We start from the raw sequence: 19,128 nt of genomic DNA, 5'->3' as shown, positions 1-19,128 counted from the left end.
CCAGCCTCGCCAAGGTCATACATGCTCATAGGCAAGTGGGTTGAGTTTTGAAAACACAACTGGGCTTCTTGCTGTTTTTTCATCTTTGGGAAAGGAAGAGAATTAATTCTAGATTTTACTCCTTATAAGCAGCTGAGGCTTGTCACTCCGCTTTATATCAAGGCACTCTCCACCATGGTGAGATGGAGCTCACCACCCATCCACCCCCTTCTCCACACTCCACCACAGCAACGCACTGTAAGAGTTAAGCTTATGACCCAAACACGCCTGAGTGTCAGTCTTACAATAGGAGTTGAGTAGGGAATGGATGACAGGAAAGAATGTATACCTGGGTGTCCCAAACTATATGTACATTTAAATAAGTCATCCAACCTTAAGATAGGAGTCAGGGTGAATGATTTCCTGAGTGTAGGAAATCTCAGCCACGGGGGAACAACTGAATATGGGATGCTCACAAACCCTTTGGAAGTACCAAATCAACTAAAAATCTTCAATCTAAAATAGACTTTTCCCCCCAAAATAGAAATTATTTTGAAATGCATTGTGACACTCTACTTGGGTCTTTATTCTTGGCATACAATGAAACGTGATAACCAAGTAAAAACGGCCACTTCTATGTTAGCTCTATTAGTTTTGTTTTTTCCTCTTTCACCTGAGCTACATTATTCTCATCCACTGCAACTTCTGCGCATTTCTTCTCTTTATTTTCTTTCTGTTAGTGACTCATTCGTTTAACAGTAGCTTCTTATTTCACGATAATTGTTTTTGACAAAAATTAAACATTGTTCTTAATTCTTGAAAATGGCTTCCTTTTACATCATTTTCTGTTCAAATTCGAATTAATGATGGCAACTGTTCTCAGAACAATATCAACCATTATAAAGTTTGCCCCAAAAGAAAAACTTTTCGAAGGTTATAAGCAAACAAATGAATAATATAAATAAAAGATTTATTTTCCGATGTTCAATTTAATTTTGTTTTTATAATTATTTGCTCCACATTATAAATGTCTTCATTTTATCTTTAGATAACATCTAGTTTTTTAAATTTAGGGAAAATCTTAAAACCATCTAAGGTGAAGAAACAGGATATCTCAGAGTATTATTCTTACCTCTAAATTCTTAGGCACATTTCACGGTTTGCTATTGGTCAAATTCAGGGAAAAATTCAAGTTTTGAGTGAAAAAGCTCCTTAATTTAACTCTGTTAGACGTCCTGCCTAGAAAGAAATATAGCAGTGTCCTCAACTCAGAATTCATGGATTGACTTGAGGATGTCAGTAAATCCTCTAAAATTATATGAAAAGTAATTATGAATATTGATGTGCGATGTTTTTCTTAGGATGATAGTTCAAGCAATTCAAAATAGTCTCAAATGTGCTTTTTTAAAAAGTGTATTCTCACTGAAATCTGTAATACAAGATAGATGCTTGGTAAAAATAGCATTATTTTAGATGAGCATAAATATCCCTTCAAACTTGGGTTTATAGTATCTTTTCTTTGACAATATTAAAATGTATCTTTCCAAAAACTTCTCTTGGAAAATAGTACTGAAAAAATGACATTATAATTTCCCTATCAAAGTCTAAATGGATTTGAACAGATTCATTGTTTAAACTCACTCATGCTGAGAACACAGTTATAAAAACCATGTCTTCAGGAAAGTTGTAAAGCTCATTGTTGAACATTCATACTAATGACCCAATAAGATTCTGATGGTTTTCACTGTGAATTACTATTTTTCTCATGTTCAGGCTTTTTAAAGCGATATATATTTTAAAGGGCATATATTATTCTATACATTTACAAATTTTGACAAGCTTATTATCCAATCTGATCCACACCACACCAATGTTCTCGGGACAGACTCTTTTTCTTGATTGATGTAAGTCTGAAAGTTTAAGTGACTTCTATTCATAATCACAGAGTAAGTAAATTATGGAGCTGAGTCTCATATCAAGGGATTTTAATATCAATTCTAGCCCTTTTTTTTCATAAGCACTCTATTTTCTTGGACAGACAGAGGTAAAGCAACTATTTTTTATTATTGCCTCCAGGAGATACTCATATTCCTAATATTTTGTTAAGAGGACTACTCAAAATAGAGAAACAACATTATATAGTATCATAATGCAGGAAAATGGTATCGCAGGTAATTAATTTTTCAAGTAATTGTTTTACTTATTTAAACATCAGGTAATATATGTATACATATACACACATACATACACAGTTTTGATAGAGGATTTAAGAACGTATATACTTACATACTTCAACAGAATTCTTGAGCACTCTCTGTCCTTCTTATGATGAACCAGGAGCATGGTTCTGATAATTACTCACTGTACTAGGCTGCAATTCAATGGTATACAATCAAACTATTTGAGAGGAGCTCTTTGCCCCCCAGAGCAAATGTCCACAGACTGAATTACAGCTGTTGATTTTCTCTCTCCTCTTGTCTTTCTCTACACTAGGTGCTACATCCTCACATTTTGCTTCATCCTCTCACTCTCCATTTCCTCTAATTGCCTGCCTTATCCTCCTAAAGGACTGCTAACAGCCTATTAACAGTTAACTAAGGGAAATCCAGATAACCAAACGTGTTAAATCAGTTAATTTAATGCATTTAGATCTTTTCTTCCTGGAGAATCGAAGGTAAAGTTCACAAGCCATCATGAGACATGGTTTTATACAATTCCTATTCAGGGCTAATTGCATCTACGAGGCATTGCTATTATACTATATCATGCACTGGGAAATATAACCAGTATTAAGGATTACAGAGGACAACATAGAACAGATTGTCTTTCCACACTAAATAAATTGATTTTTCTCCATCTTCCTCTGCACAAAACTCATGCGTTCTTTTGACTGTCATAAAAATGAATGAAATATACCTCTTACCCCACTCCTTTTGATCAAATTGTGGAAATGTTGCTGACAGGAGAACCAAGGAAGGCTTTCCATTTCAGCTGACCTTCTATTAGTATTTCTCAGAGTGGGAATTAGTGATGTTAAGGGTCTCTTTATTGTCCTGCAAGGTGATTCCTATAGTGTATTGTTTATATTATGATAGAGAACATTTTATTGTAGAAAACTAAATATTTAAGTTATGGCAATTTGCCTTTGTTCTCTTCCTATTTTATATATACATGCCTGGTACATGGTAAGCAATAATAAATATTTATGGTTTTAAAAATTTAATAAGATGTGCATGAGAAACAGCACACATTTTACTTTGAGTTTTTTATCCTTCTGAAAATATTTATGATGATTATCAAAAGCATACAGACTATTTTGCTCTTACCAAAATATTTGACAAGCACATTTAAATGATGTGTTATTGCTCAATATATGTCAAAAAAAAAAACCCTCAATTAACTTATCACCATTCACTTTAATGAGCATAAATGGTACTCAAAACAGGAGGCATGTTCTGCCTGATTATAGTTTAAGTTGAATTCCATATTTGGAGGAACCAAAAATCTTCCAGGAGATAAGCATATTTATTATGCTTTTGTTTGTTTCTTTTACATCTAGATCTGAATCATTCCTTAGGTTTGCAGTTCTTCTAAAGCAATGATGAACTTAAATCTAAGCATATGTCAACAATGGGAAATTTGCAAGCCCTCGTGAGGTGAGGTCCAGAAGTCATAATTCCAACGATGATAGTCTTCCAATCACCCCCTTCCAACCTCTTGGGTGATCCTGGGTACTGGTCTGAGAGCACAGATCACAGCAGCTGTAGCAAGTTAGCAGCTCATAACTGCAGGAACTCCCTGTAAAAAGGGAACTGAATCAGATAACAGGCCACTGAAGGAAACATTTGCCCTAGGGCTTGGCTTATTCCTGGTAATATTTCACACTTTTGTTTTCCTTTCGTTTTGAGACACAGTGCCCTGCTAAGCAAGTCCTAGCCTGAGGCAAAAGGAAAGATCAGTAATACTGATCACAGCTTTATTTAAAAATTTTTGTAATGTGTTCATCACTTTTTGCATTTTGTAGTAATTTTTATTTTTTTAAATATTGCATTAAAATATTGTTTATCTTGATTTCTAAAGGTTTTATTTTATTTTTTTTTGGTGCCCCTTAAATTTGGCATCTGAGGGAGACATCTTACAATATCCGTTGACTGAGAACTGACCCAGTATCTTTTGAGTGAAACCTAGGAATCCATATTTTATAAAAATGATTTTACAGTATAGTCCACGAACTCCTGCATCAGAAGTTACAGAATCAGCAGCATCTCATTTGCCTCACCCTAAATCTGTCTTTATATTAATGAGAGCTCCTTATGTAGAGTCCCCTTTTATATCTCTTTCAAAACCTAAATTAATATGAAGGCTTGAGTACATTTGTGTTAAATATATATTGACATTGCTATTTGTGGCCTTTCATCTGTTCTCATAGAATCTAGAAAAAAGGTATTCAAAAACTGGTCCCCAAAGAAGTCACTGCATGTTTGTTTTTTTCAATCTCTTTGCTAAGATTTTTCAAACTGTCATCACTTTTAGTTTGAAATACCTATAAAAGTGAAAAAGCCAGGGGCAAAGTGGAATGAAACATTACACTTTGCTGTTAGCATAATGTGGGTATCAATTATACACAGTCAAAATACGGTGTTTGAAAACACTTTACACTTTGTTTTTCATTTTAAATTATTTATTAAACATTTGCTGAATACCCATTTTGGGGTGAGACTACAAACAAATGAAAATATATATTAGGAAATAAGAAACAATCTAAGCTAAGGTCTGGTAATGTAATGCTTGAAAAATAAACCCAGAGGAACTGTAAAATATTTATTAATTCAAAACCAAGTTAGCTAGTCTAAAGTTTCTAAGGCTTCACGGGATCTCATTAATGCATGGAAAATTTTGCTGTAAATTTATTATTTCCAATTTAGAAACTACAGGTAACATGTAAAAGTCACAAAACTTATACAGGAAGCAAATGCAAAACTGAAAAAGTTTCACAGCACAAACTGCAGAAATCTTTTCAAGAGTTTTGCACAGCACAGCAGATTGTGACAAATAATAAAAAAGATTCTTGGTTAAAAGGTGAGATGCTTAACAAAATACGAAATACAGAAGCAGAGAATTACATGTCAATTATTTTATCTTTTTCACATTTAACATTAAAAATTAAATATTAGGACTTGATTATCAGTTGATCCAGGAATTCTCATGCTTTCATTGTGTTGTAAAAGTACTAATTCTGAGGACTTTGGGAAATCTTAAAATTACCCAAATTTCTGAACATTCCTAAGAAAGCTATGAGTTGGAGAAATATTATTACAGCAACACATCTTTCATTAACAAAACCCTGGATATTAAGTCATCTTTGCCTCTACCTCCTTCCTCTCATCCACGCAGGAAAAGAGTACATGATAAAGACAGAGACAGGAGATGGAGGCCGAAAAGCAACTCCAAGTTGATTTATTTAATCCAGAGCAAATATTTATTGAATCCCTCCTATATTCTCAGAACTATGATGGCAATCAAGTTGGATTCACAGATCCAGCTTCAATATCCAACTCTCCAGAGTGTCAACGCCCCTCTGTTATAAATCTGGCCTCGTCAAGTTCAGAAGAACTAACTGTTAGGGCCAGGGCAGGGGGCAAAGGGCATCTTTTCTCCTTCACACTTGGGAGTATACACTCCCTAAAAATTAAAGCAAATTAAACCTTTTGAAATAAGTAAATAGGAGAACCAAACTCTCTACATCATTAATTTTTCCCAGAATGACTTATAAATACCAACGTGTTAATGTATACAGTGTCCGTTACAGATTCACAGCACATTTCCTTCCTCTCAGAAGTGGAAGGTCTTTTTTTCTCTTCTTCAGGATCCATCATGTCACTCTTCCCCTGCTCTATTCTAGCCCTCATCTGTTCTCATTCTACTCACTCCCACAAGAAGACCAGCTCCATCCCAAAGTTCTCTGTAAGCCACAGGCTGGTCATGCTCCCCCAGAATGTCTCCATCACAAAATTCACTCTTAAATCCTAGGGTTTTATCTATACTAATGTGTAATCTTGACCTAGAAATCAGGGCCATCTCTAATGTCTAAAATTGAATTCATTATTTTTCCGCAGCTATCTTCTTTATGTTTCCTACCTGTCAGTGACATGCATATCCACTCAATCTCCCAAGACAGCAGTCATTCTTCAGTCTCCCCTAAACCATGAAATGGGAACAGAATTGACATTCACAAAATGTGTTAAGAACGATGTATAGATAAATCAATGCCATCACTCAATTTTATTCATTGACTTTACAGTAATTACCATACAGCTAAATTGGCAAAAATAATTTTTAAAACTTAATCACATGACTGCGATTGTTCAGTTTATATATGGTTTGGTCTATATATGGTTTATAACTTTGTATACTTTTTTAATCCAAATGTTTGTTGGAATGCTTTTTAAATGTACCAAAAATGCAAATATGCTTCAGAATTTATTGACCATTTTTATGTAAAGAACTACACTTTCACTTATATTGATTTTTATACTTTTCCTTTTCAGGGCAGCCTGCATGCCCTGAAAAGATCCTTGCCAAGTAACCAATTACATTTTTTATCACTTTTAGCTAATTTAGCTTCCTATTAGGAGGTCTATTTGAGACTAGTTAATTCGTCAGCATGTGCCTAATAAAGTTTAGGTGCTTTGTCAATTCTGCATCTTGCCATGTAGTTTCCTACCTTTATTTAACTAATTCAGTGTAATCATTTTGTTCTGCTTCTAATAGCATTGGATGGAAAACTGTACAAAGTGTATTTCTAGAATGTGGAGATAATGCATTATCGTTAGCGTCTGATTCTCTCTAACGATTAACTGGCAACCCAATTTCTTAACCACCTTAGCAATACCCACTGGACAAAACAAATATTTTATTTGAGTGAAGAAGGTTGAAGGAACCCACTCTGTCCTCATCTTGGATACTCTGCTATAGAAAGAGACTAACTACAGAATAAAACTTCACCAATGGAGCCTAAAGAGCTTTAGCTTTTTATCCAAGAGGAATGTGCATAAATTCTACACACAGGTGTCTTAACTTAATGCATTTTTCCCCAAAAGATATTACATTCTAAGGATAGATTTCATCTGAAAGCTGTCTTCTCCTTTTAAAAAAAAAGTGGCTTTTAAAGACAAATTCCTGTCTCCTACACTTTACCAACTCCACCACCATAACCTAGAGATAAGAAATGAAGTAAAAAGAAAATAGAGAAAGCAGACAGAGCAGAGAAATGCAAGGAAACATTGTGGACTGGACAAAAGCAAATCTCTTCAGAAATATTGTTGATAAAGACCTTGAAATTTGAGGAAAGCTTGGAGCAAATTTATTGAGGAATACACTGGTATAAGAAATAAAAACTGAAACAAGGAAGCAATCACTTACATGCATGGTGTTGAGTGTGAACAGAGGAGGAAAGGAAAGCCCATAAACAAATGAATGATGTAAAATCAGCTCTGCTAATAAGGTTTAGACAGACACTGATCAACAGAAATTTTTCCTTAGACACATGTAGCTAAGGGTTTCATTTTTCTTAGTGAGGAAGAATTGGGAGATAATAGCACATCCATAGTGTGAAATGTGCTTAAGCTCCTATGTAGTAATTTTACATATTTATTATAATTATAGTGTGGTTCAGTCTTTCTCAAATATTTTTATGTTCTCTTTATAAATTCAATATTCTAGTGCCCAAAGTGAGAAAATCAGGTAAATGACACATATCTGTTGAATTCTGGCTCTCCCCAAATATTATTAAAACAACCTGTTAATCAGACAAAGCTAGATGTGGATTATCTCTGCAAGGATAGGCACTACTGTGCTAGAGTCTTAGCCTCTCAGAGAAAGGTGAAGTCAGGATATTCATAAGGCTTTGGAATCTGGCTTAAGGCAGGTCTTTCAGTATGTGTGGTAGACAGGGGTGAGATGGGGACTGGTTAGAACTGGGTAAGGTATCATAATAATACTAGTTTAGGATTGGTGAACATGGCAAGACTTGGGTTTTGAGGTGAAGAGGCATCAAAGAATTGGGGAAGTAAACAATCTGTCAAAGTTTTCTTTTTAAGAGTTCAACAGTTTGATATTCATCTAAATGATTTTCTCCATAACAATAAAGTTACTTGGAACCTTTATCTTCCCAAGACAAAGTTTCCTGGAATAATAAAATCATGTTGATGAAGTCAGTGAAGTGATAAAATCAGACTATGTAATTTTGTTTTATATTAACAGTAATCTATGTGGATATAGTTGGTTTTAAAGCTACAAAAATAAAGCTATATTTTGTTGCTCAATTTCTGCTGGTTTACATTCAAGGTACTGAGTTAGTCTCTCTCTCTTTCTCTCTGACTTGTATCTAGGAATTCAGAGAAGACTGCAAGAATGATAGGGCACTTGAGAGAGGTTGTAACATTTATTTTGCTCATAAAACATGTAATGGAGTAATGGAAATTCTGGGGAAGGTAACGGTACAAATAAAAGTGCAGATTTTAGAAATTTTAGGGTATGAGAAGGGAACAGAGAGTAGTCCATTGTCCTAAAAAAATTGCAATTAACTTTGGTAGAGCTCTTTTTCTTTTCAAAAGAGAAAGGTGGAAATTTCAAGTGAAATAACAACCAAGGCTTAAATGCGAGGTCCACAGAGTTTTGCTTAATATACTATTTTGCCAACATAAGACAGCAGGTCCATAATCTCTTGTGAAATTCCTACTTCCTCATATAATACGGAATTTGGCCTTCCTTTTTCCTTCTTCTAAAATTATAACCAACTGAGATGAAAGGAAATATTATTCTGTCTGATATTTCATGGCAACTATTTGATTCACCTGATCATACAAGTGCAAAAAAAACTCTTTTATCTAGCTTTCCATTAAGTATCCACTTCCCCTCAGAAATTTAAAACTGACTTCATGAGTGCATGATACTTCACATTCTCTGAGAATCCAGTGTGGTGATCAACTGAGGGAATCATTGACAAAGGTGAAGGTAGAGTGTGTTAGAGTTTTCTATCACAGTATATGTACATGGTAGACATTCACATTGTTTTTCAAAAACCTGTAGTTTCATAGTCTCATACAAGTAGAAATAGAGCTCTAAAAACACATTTTTTTGTGAAAACTGGTAACAATTTCTCCTACATCCTTTTTAGCAAAATTCCATCATTTTGTTTCTTTCTCTGATCTCAAATTGAGAACTTTGTGGGAAAAGTTTGGATTGGCTTATGTAGATGTCCTACTGCAGTTAGTTTAGAATGGAAATGACGGATTACAACATGTGCCCATCAGCAGATTTGGAGACTGGAATAAATCCAAAGGGATATTCAATGCACTTGTCAGAAGTTACAGCACTGGTGTGATGCATGAGTCAAAGTTTATTTCAAACTTATTGCAAACAGTAGTGGAACTTGATAATATGTGCTACAAAACAATGAAAATAAGCACCAAACTAAGAGTTCTTTCAGAAAAGCAGTGTGGTGCAAAGAGAATTCCAGCAAGAAAAGCTGAATTCAACTTACTTCTCCATCTAAAATGTTGAATTGTAAATATTAAATAAGAAAATCATAAATAAAAATATCTCCAAGATATCAAAAATTTTAAAGAAGTTAGATCTACTTATTCGCATTGAACAGTAATGCAATAAACATAAAATGAAAGCAGTAAGTTAACACTTTGAAAATAATTTGCTAACAAACAACCCATTGGCAGGAGATATGAATTAACATAATAAAATAATGAATAATAAAACAGTGAAAACATAAGGGAAGAAAAAAGGAAGGACAAAATCAAAATCAGAATTTAGTATGCAACAGAAAAAAAAGAAAACCAGGAAAATATTAATAGCAAAAGAGCAATATTATACCACAAAAGCCAGAACAACCTAAATCCAATAAAATAGTATATAAAAGCATTCAAAGAAAAGCAAAAATTATTAAAACTGAACCACGTTTAAAATAAAAAGTCAATACAAAGAATTGGATCATGACAGCAAACTGAGCACATACATCATTTTTGTCTTCTGCCTAAAATCCTTTGAAATGACAGAAAAAATATGTTTTAAAATGTATAAACCCATAATAATACTAGTTGGCAGGGAATAATGCCAAAAGTGTAAGAAAAATATTGAACAATGCTTAAAGAGAGAAAGCAGAGAGGACTGGATTGAGAACTAGGCAAGACTCAAAAAGAAATCTCATCCAGACATAGTGCCCGGAGGACGACCAAGGAAAGGTGCTTCAGCATCATAATCAGGGGAGTCCTTCAGGATACTAGTCACTTAGAATTAATTGAGAAAACACCTTTAGGGAAGCTGGGAAAATGAACATCTCTCTTCTCTTCCCACTTTGCTAAACTGAGTACAGCCACCAAGTTGGCTCACAGCTAAAGTAGCCAGTATTGGTGCTGGGGCCTGAAAGGCAGAGCCATGCCTCAGGCCAGCAATGCCTGAGGAAGCTTCTTCCAGGGGATGCCTCTTAAAAGACAAACTTCTGCCTCACCTGCTGACAGCACATGTCACACCCCTCCTCTAATCACCAAATCTATGTGATAAGAACTTACAAATAAAAATAAAATCATTGATATTTTCAAACAAGTAAATAAATAACAAGAAACATGAAACGTCAGAAAAAATGAAGTACGGGATAAATATCTTGTTGAAAAAGGAATCAGACTTAAACAAAAACATACCTAGAGTTGGCAAAGAGAGAAATAAGGGGGAGGGGGAAATACCTAGCTAATGCTAGCAAAATCCATCAGATTTGAAAATATTCACAAGGTTCTAAGAAAAATGCAGTGAAAAAGAGATAAATCAGAATAAAATGAAGTTATTTTTAAAGTAAGTTAGAAATGTTCCAATGAATAAAAGACATAAATGGTTATTTCAAGATTCACCAACTCAAATACACAGGAGTTTTTTGTTTGTTTGTTTTTTCCTAAGTAGATAATGATGTAAATGAGGCAGGAAGCATATAAATGAGTGAGAATTGTGAGTACAACCGTTTTAAAACATCACCCAACCGATACAGAATGAATCATTAATCCATATCTAGTTATTGATAACCAGTGCATAAGTAATGTCTCAATCATGAAAACAGAACTTCAAAATACATGAAGCAAAAACAGATAAAAACTCAAGGATGACTTGAGAAACCCACAACTGTAGTGAGAGTGAGTGTGATGTTCTGGTAGCCATGTGATGGAATCATATCAAGAGGGAAGTGATCAGCTGAGTCAAACACTACTAATAGGTCAAATAGGTTAAGAACTGGGAATTCGCCATAGAATTAGCAACATGAAGGTTATTAGTAACCCTGACAAGGGCTATCTTGGGGAAAGATGGAGATAAAAGCCCCATGGGAGTGAGCTCAAGAGAAAAGGGAAGGAGAATTGAAGCCTGCTAGTACAGAAAACTTTCTCAAGGAGTTTTACAAATAGAATTTTAAAGCAAAGGGCTGATATTCAGAAGAAAATTGACATTAAGAAACCTCAGTAGGTGGGGAGAAGTGATAATAGAATTGGGAAAATTATAAGCAGTATTTTTTCCTTTGTTCCAGTAGCTTGCAATAGGAAATTCAGTCATTACTTTCATAATTGAAAAAATCATTAAGACATTGAGTGCTTTGTTTCTACTTTTGCTTTTTTAAATAACTGAAGAAATAGCTTGTTTGTATGTGGACAGTAATAATGAAGTAAGGGGGGAATATGACAATATGTAAGGCACAGAAGAAAATGGCTTGAACAATGATTTTAAGTAAGTGAAACCGGATGGGATGCGGTACACATGAGTCGGTGTTAGAAACAAAGAGTTCAGTCATTGGAACAGGAGGGAAGTGAGGGAACATTGTCACCAATGCAGGTGGCTGGGTCCACCCTGGTGAGAATATACTGAAGTTCTCTGATGGCTCCATTTTACTCAATGAAGTAGGAAGAAGGTCATCAGTGGAGACTGGAGTTAGGAAAGAGATATAGGACACGTGAGGAGAGAAGAATAAGGATAAAATAATGACCTTGGAGCTTATGAGAGCATTCTGGAAAAGTATAAATTATCCTTGGCAGTCAGCATTAAGGACACAGTAGAGGCTAGTGATTATGAATTTTTAAAGTGAGGCTGACAAATTGGGTTTTCCTGCAGCCACATTTGGTTACACAAGGATAGACACTGAACAGGTGAAGAGTTGGATTTAACCTAGGTTGTGATTTAGCCAAAAGAGTATGACATAGTGAGAGACAAACACAGCAATTGTGGGGTACCTGAGAAAGGGGTCACCATTATTGACCATGGAATAAAAACCACTGGGGAAGGAAGTGACCACAGTCTGTGAATATAGTTAAAGCCACTGAATTTTACTCTTTGATTGATTAGTTGTATGGTATGTGATTTATAAATCAAAAAGTTGTTACCAAAAAAAATTAAGAAAGGGGAAGTGAAAAGAAGAGGGAGGAAGACGAAGGAAGTTGAAGAAATAGAATGATGGTGAAATAGAACAGGGAAATGGAAAAAGGAAATATGCCCTGAAGCCCCAAAACCATTAAAATTTGATTCAGCAACATTTCCTCAAACACGTCCTCCTATTTTCCTAATATGTCAATGTTTGGTGACTTCCCAATGTAGAAGGTTGTAAAATTTTTATCAATTCACATTTTTTAGAGTCTATGTATAATGGTTATTTCTACATTTTGGGTTATGACAGATATTTTTTATCATAGTAAGACCTCACCAGTAAAAATATTTAAGATGCTAAGAAGACTGAGAAAAAGGCTTTTGGAGCTGGTTGCAAAAACATTGTTTGGTAGGATGAGTTAAAGAAAAAATAGTTTGTGTATCCATGATGTTTAACTTGTGTGGGAATCCTCTTTCACCTGGTTCTTTGTTTCCCTATGCAAGGACCTCTTCTAGAGTAATGCTGGGGTCCTCTTGCCCCATCCCTACACTTGTGCCTTCCTGGGGGCAACATGAAATATCTGACTGTTGAATTTGGAAAACTAGGCCTGCCAGGTCCACTTCCCTCCACTTCTTTCTATGGGGGAACCTGCCTGTCCCAGGCAGCAAACATTCTTTCTCTATGCTGTAATCTTTATAGGGTAGGTCCCTGCAGAGCAAGATGACTGAAGTATTTCAAGTGATCTCCATTTCTGGACAACACACATCCCATAGATAGAAGAACTGGAATTTGAGTTCAGAGTGTGGCTTTTTAGCTTACCATCTCAGGCATTAGACTACACAGTGTCTGTGAGTTCATGTCAGGAAATTGGAATGAATACCTACGAGATAAAGTAAATGGAAAGAAACCTCAGCCCCTTGCTTGATAACGTAAAGAGTGTAAGAGATAACTAGGACGTAATCAGCTGCATTTGTTTTTTGCTTTTGTTCTAATTTGGATGTAACCATGCTACAGCACTTCCTAACACCCCATGGGAAATATCTGTGCCCCTGAACTTAAATCTTCAGGTTGCCGAGAAATAGAAATTGAATACATGTTTCAGAGAGTGGATCAAGAGAAATCAAGGATCAGAATGTAACAGGAGAAGAGTTTGGAGTCAGACAATCAATGAAACTTTACTGAGTACTTTTAGGTATTTAATCTATACAAAATTGCAAGACTACTAGAAGTCAGTATGACACAAGAGGAAAAGGGGTTTCAAGGGAGAGGAAGCAAAACTTGGAGTACAGAGCCACAAAAGGTAGGAAAAGAGGGATAAAGGAAAAAGTAAAGGAAAGATTGTATTCAGAATGAGACATTGGATAACTGATGGGTATAGATCTCATCGTGAGACCCAGAGCAAGACAACTTTTAAAAATTAATCAGAGAAAAATGACCCTGTTTTAACTCACTTGAGTTAAATAGCATACTGAAAACCATCCAGCGATGTTCAGGGAAGGCTTAAAGCAACCAGAGTTGATCTATGTATCAGACAGAAGTCAGAAAAAGAAAACGATTTTATTAGAGAAAAGTAGTTATTTTTGGTATTTTCTGATAGATTTGTCCCATCAGTATTTCAAATGAAATAAATATTCTTATTTTGTTTTATGTAACAAAATTAAGTGTACTATAATATTTGCAAGGTTAAAAAATATCTGTAAACAGACAATTAGGTTGACTTAGCTAATATTTTAGCTGTGCTATGTATTTGGTAGTGAGCTATGGTTTCCCACCTCAGGGGTGCCATTCAAATAAGCACATTCATTCACAGAGGTTGAAAGGGAAAGAAATGTGTACACCAGCAATAAAAGCAACCATCTCCGGGTTTATGTGTACAGGGTTTTTAAACCATAGTGAAGTTTTAAGTCACACTCCCCCCAAATACATGGTTATGATGCCAAAGCTCAGGGGCAAGGAAATAAACAATATCCCTAATTTGTTTCCTTGTACAGCTGATCTTGTAGAAATTTCTAGAATTGAAAATAATCTCTGTTACTTGCCTTCCTGCAAATATACTACAGATTAAATAATTCTTGTCAGCTTTTAATGAAAGATGGATTTTAATTATATTCACTTACTATGCAAATTAGGCTCGAAGCTACCAGTTCATTAATATCATATCTGAGGTAGCAAAATAAATACACCACCTAAATTTCTAAACATGCTTAGAGTCCTGAGATATTACAGAATGTGAATTTTTAATTATGATACAAATTAAGATTGTCTTATTACTTGATATAATGTTTGTTGTTAGCTGATGTAAATACTTGCAAATACCGTGCATATGCAGGATTTCTTTCTTTTGTTGACATTAACAAGAAAAGTCTTATTATAAAGTTCATTTTCATTTACAATCGTAGATTAGTCCTGAGCGTTTTTTTCCTCATTATGTGTGAATCATTAATCATACGAAATGAATGCAGTATCACTTTTTGTTCTCCAGAATGATGTGCTTTGTGATGAATACTTATTATCATAAATCTTTCTAAAAGAGCTCCTAATAACATCCAATAACTTGTAACATCAGTGAGTGAAATTTAAAGTATACTCTTTTCCACCAGCTTTTATATCTGAAGGCAACATCATCAATTTTCACAAGGACAATTTAAACCACAAGCGTGTAAAAACAAATATCCATCCCATCAGTAATGTAAAACACATTTTCTACTGCTTTTCTCTGAACAGGATTCCACAATGCTTTTGCTTTTTGGTTTTGGTTTTGCCCCGTGCCCCCACCCCCCACACTTCTAAAGTCATTAGAGCCTGCTGCTCAGTTATTAGTTCCTTCAGCCTTGGTAAAACAAATTTTCAGTCATTTATTGTTGTCGTTCAAATCCAGAGTATTTTCAGACATCAACCTGAACTAAACATCCTTGTGTCCTTGTAAGAGTGTCCTAAAGAATATGGTAAATATTTGTAGATCAAAACACAAAAACAAATTTAAAACAAGACCGAAGGGAATATAAAAGCTATCTCACCAAATTTGATTAGTTGTACTTATTAAGTGGCACTTTGGAGTCTTTAAAATGAACTTCCTCTTACAAATTAGTAAATTTTGACCTTCCTCTTTAAGGTCACAACATTTTATACAAGGCACAATTTTCAGGAAACACCAAGATCATTTAAGGCACAAATATGAAAGACATTTTCATATAGATTTCATCTATTGATTTTTGTGGCTGTCTTTGTTTCAACTTGAAGTAGTTTCAGGATCATCATAAAAAGATAAAAATGTCAGGTTCTAAAATTTTCTGCAATTGACACACTTAGACCAAAATAATTGATGCACCTTCCACTGGTAAAAAAAATAAATCATGAATAGAAAGTTATTTAAAAATTTTAAGCACTTCATGATTATTATAACAATTGTAATAATTTGCTGAGTTTCTGCAACTGTGATCTCAGGACTATTTTAAGCTTTAATTCCATTGATCCCATTGAGTCCAGATAATAGCTTGTAAGGAATGTTTTTATCGCCCTATTTTATAAATGAGCAAAATGAGACTCAGAGGGCTTATGTGGTCGCCCTCAGGACACCTTACTGACTAAATGGCACAGGGCGAAATGAGAAGGCAAAACTGTCTGCGTTCAAACACAGCTTCTTTCATCAGATGTCTTTCTGTTAGTTACCTTCATTTGCCTTCACTTTAAAATGACAAGTGTGGTTTTAGGTTCCTTCTGCAAATAGACGTGAGAGTGTATGCTCAGATATACAGTGTAGGTGTAATAGTTCATATAGGGCTACAGCTGACCAGAAGACCCACATCACAGAGGATTTGTTGTGTGTTTTATAAAAGTAACTTCTACCTTTACATACACATAGAAACCAACTCTGAGAGAAATATATTGTTGTTTCTAATCTCATCACTTTTTAATATACTGGAAATATATAATAATAAGTAAAATTGATTTAAATGTATTACTTAATTCTAACTATTTTCAGGAGAATATTTACATTGTCAAATAACTTAATTGGTCCTAAGATTTTCTATGGCACAGTGAATTACTAATATTATTTTCTTATGAAAAAGTATACAATAAAATAAAATTTGAATCTCTTAAAAACATTATAAGCACAACATATATAACATTATGTGTGTGTATATGCACATATATGCAGATATAAAAGTAATGCAAATTTTAGGAATTGTAAAAACCTATTGAGTGTTAAGGTCTACAGTTCAACTTCCTAATACATACATAAATTGCAAATGTGTTTTTAAATGGTTGAATTTAAATTGATTTTGGATATACTATGAACAAGTATAATACTGATTTAGTTGAAGATATTGTCACGTTATAAAAGCACATCTATAATTTATATCATGAGCAATATCAGCATTGGTAATTATGTAGTGCAATAAGGAAAAAATAGAAACTTAATAAACATAAAAGTTTAGATTTTGAAATATCAGGAAGAAGTTATAAAGTATATTAGTAACACAGTACTGTGGTGATAATAATCTAGTACTGATCTCTAAGCAGGTGATTGTCACTCAGGGAATAAATGCTGTTATGAATGCTGTTATGTTACTACTCTTAGACAAGGTGCTTGAGGCTGTATAAATGTAGTAAAAATCTTTGTGTCAAAATGGAAGCAGCGTTGCCACCAGTTTCTTCCATCTAAAATCACCTTGGCAACGAATAGAATAGAGGAGTTTTTCCCTGCTTCTTTATTCCCATGGATAACAGAGAAATAGCCTATTTCTCTATTATCCATGGGATGTATTTGTAACGTAAGACTCAGCTTAAGCTGCGGACTACATGTAAGTACCTGTATTGGCAGAGGAGGGTGGGCACTTATCTCTGGGACTCCATTTGGGGTAAATGGAGCCTCAAGAGACCCAGGAAGCATAGTATTTCTGCAAAGCCTTAACATTTATCTAAAATTTCATGCCATTCTCTATTTAGGTAAATAGGAACTATTTAATGTAAAACCAATTTTTAAATTTCCATTAAACCTCACTCATCCCCAGTTTTAGTATTGATACTTCATAAAGACACACTTATGAAAATCTATATGTGAGAGATATTATCTTAATATTTACTTTCAGATATCCTGAAGCTTTGAGTTTCAAGATTTCCAATATTTAATAATTCACTACTGTTTTCATAATTTAATGTAAAAATGTAAATGTTACAGTGTAAACATGGATATTTGCAAAATACAGAGTACTCCTAAAGATTTTTTTTTTTTCTTTTGGTAAAATTTTATGACTGCTTTGTCAAATAAGATATTTGGTTGGTATGGGTTTTATGCTGAATTACTTGATTGAAATCATTTTTTAATTATCTAAACTTAGAGGAAAAATTATTAAAATACCTATGTAAATAATTTACAAATGTAACCTGCAGGCATGAGTGAAATCCACATAACTTAGAGTCAAATTCTTTTTCTTTATGTTTTCAGATTTGAGTTAATCTTGATGTTATTATGAAAACACTTGAGGAGAAACAGCAGATTGTGAATCTGGAATTTTCCTCTTTTAATATTTATCAATTTCCATTATATTTTCATTTTTGCAGGTCTTCATGATCTGTGCTGATAAAATATTCTCTTAAAAATATGTTTTATCATAGGCACTAGTTAGTGGCAGATGATAATATTGAGCTATGCTAGTGCTCACACATAAGCCTTGTTTATCCCTTTAAACTTTAAAAACAATAAAACGTAGATGTCAAACACTGTATTTTAAATGTTAATAGGCTCCCTAAATCCATCCATCATTTTTGAATGCTCTGACTGTTATTCTACCTAGTAGATTATTTAAATGAATTAAGCTATTTAATCCCCTCTGTATTTAAAATAATAGACTATTTCACCACAACATAATTTTAATTTCTACTCTTATCTTCTTCCATTGAAATAAATGTGCAATTAGACCATTCACACCAGGCTGTAAATAACCTTTTTTCAAAGGGCGTGTCTTTCATCTTTTCAGTTTTATAGTTCCTAGAATATGGGAGAGTCGGTTTCATTCATTTAGTCAGTGAACACCGGAAGGCTCTCTGCTAGGTCCTAAAGCGAGAGGTTTTGAAAAGGAGAAACAACAACAACAACAACAACTTTATCGTCAAGAAAAGAAGCGAGTCCCAGGCACAGAAGGTCACCTAGCTCTAACTCACCCTTGTTACTCATATAGGCATCTTGTGTGAGGTGGCACTAACCTGAGTCTCATGAAAGTTGGAAACAAAACTCGGAGAAAAGCTGGCCCAGCGTGCGTGGCTCTTCACTGCTGTTGTGTACACCAGCAGACAGTGGCCATGGAGGAAGGGCATTTCAGACAGAGGAAGTGAAACCTAAGTTTTCTGCAAAAGTTCAAGGAAATGCATTGGCATTTTGTTCTGGAGCAATGGGGCAAGTGACATATTATTTTCAGTTTAGGGAGGTTACTTTGGCAACACTCAAAAATGGGTTGTAAGAAGGAAGCAGGAGCCAATGAGACCTATTCAAAGCCTGTTACATTCTAAGCAGAAAAAAAGGATCTGAATAAAGAAATGATAGTGGGGATGGAGAGGAGGGAATAATGAGGAGATATTCTAGAAAAGGGTTTGATGGCCCATTGGTTGCAGGGAATGAGATGGAAAGAAGAATCTAGGGTAAGCATATGCATTTGGCTTGGATGAATGAGCAGACGGTGATTCTCTTCGCTGAGCTGGGACAAAAACAGATTGAGGGTCTTGCAGGAAGGAAAATGATGAGT

The 19,128-nt window shown here is 34.5% G+C and overlaps 1 long non-coding RNA gene across 1 annotated transcript; it reads right to left on the bottom strand.

Moving 5' to 3' along the window:
- Positions 1 to 3,631: 3,631 nt before the first annotated feature.
- On the bottom strand, positions 3,632 to 18,668 carry LOC130835537 (uncharacterized). Its single transcript, XR_009048981.1, has 3 exons — positions 18,593 to 18,668; positions 6,118 to 6,177; positions 3,632 to 3,777 (listed from the first exon to the last, which is right to left on the bottom strand). It is a non-coding gene; the product is annotated as an uncharacterized LOC130835537 (long non-coding RNA).
- Between the last annotated feature and the right edge of the window lie 460 nt (positions 18,669 to 19,128).

Source organism: Hippopotamus amphibius, chromosome 14 (genome assembly GCF_030028045.1).
Source record: "Hippopotamus amphibius kiboko isolate mHipAmp2 chromosome 14, mHipAmp2.hap2, whole genome shotgun sequence".
NCBI classification, from domain to species: Eukaryota; Metazoa; Chordata; class Mammalia; order Artiodactyla; family Hippopotamidae; genus Hippopotamus; species Hippopotamus amphibius.
The sequence above is the reverse complement of the archived record's forward strand: the minus strand, read 5'-3'. Positions and strand labels throughout refer to the sequence as shown.